Raw genomic sequence first — 10,580 nt, 5'->3', positions numbered from 1 at the left:
GCCCACTGTATTGTACAAGTTAGCCTGCGCATGAAGACTGTGCCTGCTTCTTCCCCTTTGTGTCAGTGGACCCACCTTCAAAGGTGAACCAACAGCTCAATAGCTTTTCTTTTGTATCCAACATGATCTTGTCCTAAATGGAAAACCCTTGAGATTTCTCACCCAGCCACTCTGGTTACTGTTGCCTACCCTTCCATCGCCTTCCCACCTTTCCCTTGTTTCCTGTTTGTTATGTACTGAAGTTCTCACCCTGGGCCAGCAGGGGGATACTGTAGATAGTTATGCAAATGAAGGATCGAAAGTGACGTTCAGTGATTGGATAGTTTTAGAAAGTTGCTACAGTAACGTTGTACTGGAGCTCTATATAAGCAGGCTGACTGAGCCCTTCAGTTCAGTTCTGTTCTGGCCTCTGAATAAAGAAGAGCTGTTTGAAGAATCGCTGTGTCGTCTAATATGTTCACCCACAACATAACACTGTTGTCTCTGGATAATAGCAGAACGAGCGTCTCTACTAGGCAGAGATGGGCCCAGGCTGCCTTACACTCTTGGCAAGAAGCTGTATTGGTTCCCCCCAAAGCCAAGAGAGACCGTGGACCAGAAACTCAAAAACAAGCTTGCTGCCTTCCCTTCGGCCTCCTTCCGCCTTCCCTTCCTTTTCCCCCTCCTGCAACTCATCCTGCTCTGTCTTCCTTTTGAGCCTCACTGGGCCCTCCACACACACTTCAAATACTGCTGCTGGCTGACTAGGAAGGGGGCCACAGAGGGCTGCTGCGATGGCCCATGCCAACCACCAGATTCCTCTGCAGAGGCACCCAGAGGAGTTGGCATACCTTGCCAGGCCTTCTAGAGCAGTAGCAGAGCTTCCCAGGGAGTGTGCAGGCGAGCTCCTAGCCGCTAGGAGCCAGAGTGGAGAAGCATGCTTTTTGCAACCCCCTGGGCCTGCCTCCCCCCCCCATAGTAGGGTCCAGATAACTCTCCTCACATGTTGAAAGCAAGCTTGGAGGGGGAGGTTTGAGTTGTAGCAACTAGCTCTGCTCCCGATACACCAGCTGGATGCATGTTCAGTGTCAGCGTGAAACAGTCCTATGCCCACGTGAACACTTCATTCACACGAGAGGAAATCCACCACATCGGCTTCATATGGAGGAGGCAGGGATATTGGTACACATTGGTACACAATCCCCTTTACCCAGACACCAGAAAAGTGGCTGGGAGGGGGTACGGCTAGCCAGCAAAACCCCTTCACCCTTGCTTTCTGACCGCTCTACAGTGAAGAGAAATGATTTCTTAAACTCCCTGAAGCAAATGTGCTCTTCCCTACCAAAAGGCAGCCAAATGTCATGTAATCTGAATGCTCATCATCTAACCCATGGATAGGCTAACTAAGGCCCGGGGGCTGGATCCGGCCCAATCGCCTTCTAAATCAGGCCCACGGACGGTCCGGGAATCAGTATGTTGTTACATGAGTAGAATGTGTCCTTTTATTTAAAATGCATCTCTGGGTGATTTGTGGGGCCTGCCTGGTGTTTCTACATGAGTAGAATGTGTGTTTTTATTTAAAATGAATATCTGGGTTATTTGTGGGGCATAGGAATTCGCTCATTTCCTCCCCCCAATATAATCCGCCCCCCCCACAAGGTCTGAAGGACAGTGGACCGGCCCCCTGCTGAAAAGGTCTGCTGACCCCTGATCTAACCACTACCATGAATTCATTGAGATTGAAGTCCCCCCCCCCCTTGTATCTGCATTGGAGGCTATTTCAGGGGGTCTTCTAAGACTCTGGAGTAACTTTGCAGAGGTGCCTAAGGGAGGCAAGGTAGGAAAGTGCTCATGCGTGTGTGGAAGGCTCTGCATCAGGTTTTTTGGATCCCAGTTGGCTCGCCGTAAAACACCTGGTTGCAAAAATTGTGCCTCTCCATTCAGGCTCGGAATGGCTAGGAACCCGGCTGCTGATTGGATCCCATCATGATCTTTGATGAGACCTTTGAGAAATACACATGTACATCCCACAAAGAATGAGCCCGTTGTATACATGAGACTTCCTATTCCCCTTTCCTATTATAGCGTAAATTTTCTTATTTGGCAAAAAGATTGGAGTTGAATAATGCTGTTAGGCTCCTGCTGTTTTCTTGCTTTTATTCTTTTCTTTTTCAAGTTTTTAGCAAACAACACTTTGGTGACTCATAATACGTAACTCATTTAGAGATATTCAGCAGAATATCTTTTCACTCTGGTTCATTAATGGAATGTATCTCTGGAAATCTCTCTTTTTGTGTGTATTGATATTCAACAAGATTAAGAACATTTCTTTTGTTGTTTTAGAAAAAAAATGAAGCTGTTTAATTAAGTAAAGCTGCAGAAATCAGTGAGATGATACCAGTCAAAGCCAGGACAATATTATCTATGTTTTACCTCCCTATTTTGAAATGCCTTTGTTGTTGCTGTTTAGTTGTTTAGTCGTGTCCGACTCTTCGTGACCCCATGGACCAGAGTGTGCCAGGCACTTCTGTCTTCCACTGACTCCCGCAGTTTGGTCAGACTCATGCTGGTAGCTTCAAGAACACTATCCAACCATCTCGTCCTCTGTCATCCCCTTCTCCTTGTGCCCTCCATCTTTCCCAACATCAGGGTCTTTTCCAGGGAGTCTTCTCTTCTCATGAGGTGGCCAAAGTATTGGAGCCTCAGCTTCAGGATCTGTCCTTCCAGTGAGCACTCAGGGCTGATTTCCTTCAGAATGGATAGGTTTGATCTTCTTGCAGTCCATGGGACTCTCAAGAGTCTCCTCCAGCACCATAATTCAAAAGCATCAATTCTTTGGCGATCAGCCTTCTTTATGGTCCAGCTCTCACTCCCATACATCACTACTGGGAAAACCATAGATTTTACTATACGGACCTTTGTTGGCAAGGTGATGTCTCTACTTTTTAAGAGACATGCCTTTAGCCTTTGACTAATCTCCTGAGGATTTGGCCCAACATCTGCAAGTGCATCATGGTAACAAACACAGGTCATCAAGAGCTTTATGTATGACAAATTCACTTCATGCTGGCCTTGCTAGGGGAGGAATTCATTCTGTTATGTACTGCAGTTCTCACCCTGGGCCAGCAGGGGGATACTATAGATAGTTATGCAAATGAAGGATTGAAAGTGACGTTCAGTGATTGGATAGTTTGTATGCAAATGAAGGATCGAAAGTGACGTTCAGTGATTGGCTAGTTACAGAAAATGGTTACTGTTGCATTCTAGTGGAGCTCTATATAAGCAGGCTGACTGAGCTCCTCAGTTCAGTTCTGTTCTAGCTTACAAATAAAGAGCTGCTTTGGAAGAATTGCTGTGTCGTCTGATATGTTCGGCCACAACTTAACACATTCTGTCAGAGAAAGCATTTCATTCTCCAAGCCCTCCTGTCCCCTGTTAAGTGTGAACTGTGTCTTTATCCAGTAGGAAAATAACACACACAAAACAGTTCCAGATAGGATTAGGTGGCAAAGATATCCATATTGGGAGAGCACCAAATCTTTTCAGGCTTTCTTACGTATTCTCCATATAAGACTGTCCATTAACCAAGGTTGTCAGCTGGTCTCTTCTGGATATAGACCAGAACATTCTAAAGGAGTACACAAAAGCTCAGGCTATGTACACCCCAAGAGGAACCTAGCAAAGATTCTACAACATGCAGAAAGCAAGCTGAAAAAGCAGAGTGATAAAAGATGATGAAATAGTCAGAGCACAGCTTTTGAGGAAAGTCTAGAGGCCATTGGGCAGCTGCGCACACAGAACGGAAGACAAGCAAAGAGTTCTTAATGAGAACTGCTGAAAGAAGAAGCAGCAAGGTTGCAGAAGAGGTTCTGTAATGGCCAAGTAACATGCTTTAAAAACAGTCGCAGGAAATATTGACCTTTATTGAACAATTTGCTATTGGGAGTAAAGTGTAAAAATACATAATTATGATTTCTTTTCTTGGAAGGGGAGTCTTGTGAGACAGTTACAGATATATATTATTTAACAGATTTCCTTTATAAGCAAGTGCTCGGATACTTTTTATTGGCATATTTTGCTGGTAACTTGTAAATGTTGCGAGAGGGGATTAAAGATTTGCAGCAAAGGAGATGTGAGGATGCTTCCAGACTGTTGTGTTTTGATCATATACTGGAAAATTCAGGTCACACAGTAATAGCAGATTGGGAAGTGTTGCACAACAAACCCAAAAGACTGGATTTTCTAATGGAAGGAAAGTGAGAGGAAAATTCACTGGAAAATGTGGATAGAGTTCCACTGAACTTTGCATTGTTTACTGGTTTGCAACAGCTCTTAAGTGTTTCAGACGGGAATCTTTCCCTCAATATCAATGGCAGTATCAATGTGGTTCTGGAAACCACATTGTCTGACATTGAATGTAACCAAATAACTTTATGACCTGGGGGAGAGACATGGCACAGTCTTTTATAATTTATAAAAAGCTTTAATAAAAATTATTTCAAAAAAGAAAGATGAAGATAAAACACATATTGTTTTTCATTGCTGAATCTCTTTGGCCATGTTTCTTTCCATAGCACTAGTCTCTGTCCTAGGAATACCTTTTAAAATGCAGTTCTCATAACGTCAGCCAGAGTAGAAACACAGTGCAATAATGAGACTTTGAACCCAAGGGATGCTTTTATAAACATGGTATTCAATCATGATATTGGAAAGTCACAAACATGCTGCAATTTCTCATTCTACAAGTGACTTGTGTGGACCAAACTGATGTGCTGCTATGAAAGATAGTAAAAATTGCCAGGATTCTATTTATCCGCTCTCTACTTTGTGCATTACCAAACCAGGATTGTAAATTGTGCACTGCATAAAAATTGAATGCAGGTGATTCCCCCCCACCCCACCCCCATATAACAAAACATTTCCAGAAGAGGCTCTGAAAGGGCTGCCCAGGGCCGGCCCATGCACAGGGGAAGGTGAGGCAGCCTTCTCAGGAGCAGGGTCCACCAGGGCAGCGGATTCCACTGTCAATCTTTCTTCTCTGCTTGTTCCTGTTGTAAATCTTCCCTGTCCCCTTCTTCTCTGGTGGGGAAGAGGGCAACATTTGGGAGTCCATCTCGGGTGCCAAAATGCCTTGGGCTAGCCCTTGGGCTGCCCATGCAAAATATTTAAACATACCTTCCAAGATTTTTAAAATGATGGAGGGAACTTAGACTCCATTCAGAAGCCCCTCCTGGATCCCCAAAGGTCCTCCTCCCCACCTGCTGTCACCAGCGCTCTTCGCCTTCAAGGGTGCCTAACGACGGTAACCACTTTCTTGTGCACATTGCCTTCAATGATTTTGTCTCTCTCTTTAGATAAGAATAGGCGAGTCATGTGAACCTTACCATGGTAAGAATCATTTTACTCTGCCCATTCCCAAGCTGACCCTGACCAGCCTGATCCTAAGGGATGGCTCAGTCAGTACAGCAGGAGATTCTTGATCTCAGGGTTGTGGGTTTGAGCCCCACAATGAGTGAAAGATTCCTGCATTGCAGGGGGTTGGACTAGAGGACCCTCGTGGTCCCTTCCAACTCTACAATTCTATGATTCTATGACCACAATAAAGAGAAGCATTTAGGAAAGGGGTGTGACACACTAGAATACCTTACAGGACTTGACTTTACTGATGTTGAGTGTCCGCGCTACTGTGTCCCTCTTAATTCTTTTCAAAGGTCTTCTCCATCCTTCTGTTTGTCTCATGATTTATAGGCACAGGTCCAAGTGCTTTTTCTTTCGTCCTGCCACTTTCCCTGGGAAAACCCGCAGTTTACTGCAGAATTCGGACAAATGTCAATCAGGTTTTCTGCAGGTTGACGTTTGTTCCAATATAGAAGTAAACAAGGAACTTTCCCAGGGAAAGCGGTGCTACAAAAGAAAAACCTCTCAGATTTGTGCCTAGAAATCACGGCACAAAGAGAAGCGTGGCTGAGCCCAAAGACCCAGCCTGTGCACACATTGCCAACTTAAAATGCTAGGTTTTTACTGTGTATGTAATGGCATTTGCACCTTGTTGAGTACAGTGGTGCCCTGCAAGACGAACGCCTCGCAAGACGGAAAACCCACTAGACGAAAGGGTTTTCCGTTTTGGAGGCGCTTCGCAAAACGAATTTCCCTATGGGCTTGCTTCGCAAGACGAAATATCTTGCGAGTTCCTGCGGGTTCCCCCCCTTTTTCCCCCTTTTCCTAAGCCACTAAGCCGCTTATCAGCTGATCCGCTAAAAGCCGCTAATCCGCTAATAGCGCTAATCCGCTAAGCTGTCAGTGGGCTTGCTTTGCAAGACGAAAAAACCGCTATACGAAGAGCCTCACGGAACGGATTAATTTCGTCTTGCGAGGCACCACTGTACATTCATAAGGCTGGATGCATTTCCAAGTTGCTTTCTGTCTGTCCACAGAAAAGGGGTGCAAATCTCTTCCTATGGTGGTTTTAGGGGAAATGCATCAAAATACAGCTTCTCCCAAGAAACTACAGAATATATGTGAATTCTAGTGAACGTCTATGTACACAACTTCTCAAGCCAGCAAAGGAAGCGCAATACATGTATAATAAACGAGAATCTGTATACAGCCTCAAAAATAACATGTGGGATATGGGCTGTGCCACATAAATCAGTCTGGTTTGTCAGGAAGATAAGAAATATAATAGGAATTTACCACCCTTAAAACAACAGTGATGTGGCACACTGATAATTCAGTTATTAAGAGTTGCTGCCTTTTCTTATATGGAAAGGGGTTCAAAATTATGATTGAAAAAGCTCCACCTGTTGATTACAGCCTGCTGTATAGTGCTAAAGAACAACATTTAGCTTGGTAAGTCTACATTTGATGAAGAAACACATAAACTGCTTTAGGGAAACCAAATAATTTTACTTTCACCTTCTGAAAATGTCAAGTAATGCTAAATAATACTAATAAATGCTAATACAATCGTACCTTAGAAGTCAAACGGAATCCATTCCGGAAGTCTGTTTGGCTTCCAAAATGTACAGAGCCCAAAGTGCAGCTTCTGATTGGCTGCAGGAAGCTCCTTTCCCAACATCAGGGTCTTTTCCAGGGAGTCTTCTCTTCTCATGAGGTGGCCAAAGTCTTGGAGCCTCAGCTTCAGGATCTGTCCTTCCAGTGAGCACTCAGGGCTGATTTCCTTAAGAATCAGCTCCTGCAGCCAATCAGAAGCCCTGTCAGACGTTCAGCTTCCAAAAAATGTTCGCAAACTGGAACAGTCACTTCCGGGTTTGCGTCGTTTAGAAGCCAAAACGTTCGAGAACTAAGTTGTCCAAAAACCAAGGTATGATTGTAAATACAAGTGGCCTGTGAAAAGGTGAACCCAGATGTCCACACATTTATCTCCCTGCTGCTGCTGCTGCTGCTGCTGCTGCTGCTGCTTTCATTTTTTTTCCCATTCACTTGTTTTATTCTGTTTTTCAAAAGAATCCAGTCGAATTCAGTATTCTGAAAAACTCAAAGCTGCAGAGCAAATGAGAGTATTATGGCATTCCCTGTGGGCGTCTTTCACAGGGCTCTGCTATGGGCTGATAGATATTGCTGTGCTCAATATTCTCATAAGAAACCAAACAGCAGGAAGCTTGAAAGGATAATGGTATCCCTGTGCCTCAGGGTGGTGTTTTCAGGATTCTTTCACATTTCTTCATTAATGCTACAATCCTAAACTCACTTATACGAAAGTAAAACTAATTTAATTTCATTTAATGTAACTTAATTCCGAGCAAACAGTAAAACAAATTTTCACGAGCATAACCAGAATTGCTGGAGCTGAATGAAGTGTTGCCAACCAAAAATGTGTCTATTTCGTTCTTTTTTAATGAACCATTTATGTTTTTTGAGGGGGAGGGAGAATACCTTGAACCGTAAAAAAAGAAAAAGAAAAAGGGGGGGGAGAGAATAGCAACATATTAGCATGGGAATAGCCAGTCTTCCCCAACTATCTATTTTATTTCTGCAGTTTTCTTCTTGGTTCTTTATGTTGTAATACTGTGTTATGTTTTATACTCTTTTTCTATATAATAATTGGGTATTGTTGTTATTGTTGTTGTTTAGTCATGTCCGACTCTTTGTGACCCCATGGACCAGAGCAGGCCAGGCACTCCTGTCTTCCACTGCCTCCTGCAGTTTGGTCAAACTCATGCTGGTAGCTTCAACAACACTGTCCAACCATCTCATCCTCTGTCGTCCCCTTCTCCTTGTGCCCTCCATCTTTCCCAACATCAGGGCCTTTTCCAGGGAGTCTTCTCTTCTCATGAGGTGGCCAAAGTACTGGAGCCTCAGCTTCAGGATCTGTCCTTCCAGTGAGCACTCAGGGCTGATTTCCTTCAGAATGGATCCGTTTGATCTTCTTGCAGTCCATGGGACTCTCAAGAGTCTCCTCCAGCACCATAATTCAAAAGCATCAATTCTTCGGCGATCAGCCTTCTTGATGGTCCAGCTCTCACTTCCATACATCACTACTGGGAAAACCATGGCTTTAACTATACGGACCTTTGTTGGCAAGGTGATGTCTCTCTAATAATTGGGTATTATCTGAATGTAAATCTTGCCCTGTCTGTCTCTCACTCCCCCCCCCCCCCCCGTGTGTGTGTAAAGGCACATTTGCATTGGTGAACCATGGCAAAACCCAAAGAATGGACATGAGCTCTGGCTGACTACTACTCTCCTGAGCATACATGTGATCGTCCCTATGTCAAAGGAAGCAGGGGCAGATTTAGGGATGTGTCAGCACTGCGCATGCACTAGGTGCTGGGCTTTGCGTAGGAGACATGAAGCTCTGAGAGGGTCCTAGAGTCATCCGGCCTCTTTCCCAAAGCCTAGTCAGCACTTTTTTATATATAAAGTTTTTATTAGGAATTTCACCATAACATTTTATCAAAAGACATATCGTCCTTAATTCCCCCCGCCCATATTTTCCCTCCCCCCTCCCCAAAGAACCCCCCCCCCCAGACTTCCTTCAGCTCCTCTATCTGGTTTTTCAATACATGTAATTCTTTGCATATTATAAAGATCCTTAATTTATCTATCTATATGTTATTAATAATAAATTTGTGTATGTTTATTCAAAACCTGCCAAGGAGTCCAATTCATTTTGCTGTTTCTTTAAGTACTTTGTAAAAGGTTCCCATTCTTTTTTAAAGTCACAGTTGTCCTTGTCACGCAGTTTATGCCAATTCCATATAGTCCATCAGTTTCTCTTGCCACAGTTCTTTAGTCGGGACTTCTTCATTCTTCCATTCTTGTGCTATTAAGACTCTGGCTGCCGTTGTTGCATACATGAAAATGTTCTTAAATTTCCTTGGCTGGGTCTTTTCCTACAGAAATTCCTAACAGAAATGCTTCAGGTTTTTTTAGCAAATGTTAATTGGAACATTTTCTTCAACTCATTATATATCATTTCCCAGAATTTTTAAATTTTGATACATTCCCACCACATATGGTAAAAGGTCCCTTCTTTTTCCTTACATTTCCAACACATGTTTGAACCAGTTTTATACATTCTTCCTATCTGCACTGGTGTTATGTATGCCTAGTCAGCACTTTTCCACCTTTGGGGAGGAGGTGGGAGGGCTCTAACACCCTGTCAGAGAGCCCTTGCACCTCCTTCCCAAAGCCTAGTGCCTCTTTACCCACCTTTGGGAAAGCAGCATGGGGCTGGGGGGGGCACACCAAATTTTGGCCTTCCCCAGGGGCATCCTAGTACCTACATGTTGATGTTGTCCACTGGTGAGGGTCTCCCCTTCGCACCTTACAGTGTTCACCAAAAGACACTGGTGTCCCATTGGACAGCCCTGCTAATAATAAATACTGGATAATAAGGCCTTAGCATTTCCCATTTATCCTCTTAAAATGTCTGACATCGTATTCTTTTCTCATTTACTTAAAGGTAAAGGTACTCCTGACCATTAGGTCCAGTCATGGCCAACTTTGGGGTTGCAGCGCTCATCTCGCTCTATAGGCCAAGGGAGCCAGCGTTTCTCTGCAGACAGCTTCCGGGTCATATGGCCAGCATGACTAAGCCGCTCTGGAAAACCAGAGCAGTGCAAGGAAACACTGTTTAGCTTCCCGCCGGAGCGGTACCTATTTATCTACTTGCGCTTGATGTGCTTTCGAACTGCTAGGTGGGCAGGAGCTGGGACCGTACAACGGGAGCTCACCCCGTCACTGGGATTCGAACTGCCGACCTTCTGATAGGCAAGTCCTAGGATCTGTGGTTTAACCCACAGCGCCACCCGCAACCCACATGTATCTGACAGACAGCTAAAACAAAGGTCTACTGAAATAATGCCCCGCCCACTTTGTGAATATAACAGATTATGCACAATAATGTACTGAAATAAGAATTACTTTAAAAATAGTATTTTAAATGTCACAAATGTACAGGAAAGACATCACACACAGTAGTCTGGTTGAGAGACAAAATGTCATTTAACACAACATAGCATAAGTGACAGGTGGCTGTTTGGGGAATTACAGAGATTGGCAGTTTTTCTTTGAGCAAGGAAAGCTGGGCAGGAGCAGGGACCGAGCAGCAGGAGCTCACCCCGTCGTGGGGATTT

The 10,580-nt window shown here is 44.2% G+C and overlaps 1 long non-coding RNA gene across 1 annotated transcript; it reads right to left on the bottom strand.

Annotated features, from left to right (window-relative positions):
* Nucleotides 1-815, bottom strand: LOC310833910. The gene is made up of 3 exons (XR_014558999.1): nt 542-815; nt 476-508; nt 1-214 (listed from the first exon to the last, which is right to left on the bottom strand). It is a non-coding gene; the product is annotated as an uncharacterized lncRNA (long non-coding RNA).
* Between the last annotated feature and the right edge of the window lie 9,765 nt (nt 816-10,580).

This window comes from Podarcis gaigeae (assembly GCF_964106915.1).
Source record: "Podarcis gaigeae genome assembly, chromosome: 1".
Taxonomy (NCBI): domain Eukaryota; kingdom Metazoa; phylum Chordata; class Lepidosauria; order Squamata; family Lacertidae; genus Podarcis; species Podarcis gaigeae.
Note: the sequence above shows the minus strand (reverse complement) of the source record. Positions and strands in the feature narration are given on the sequence as shown.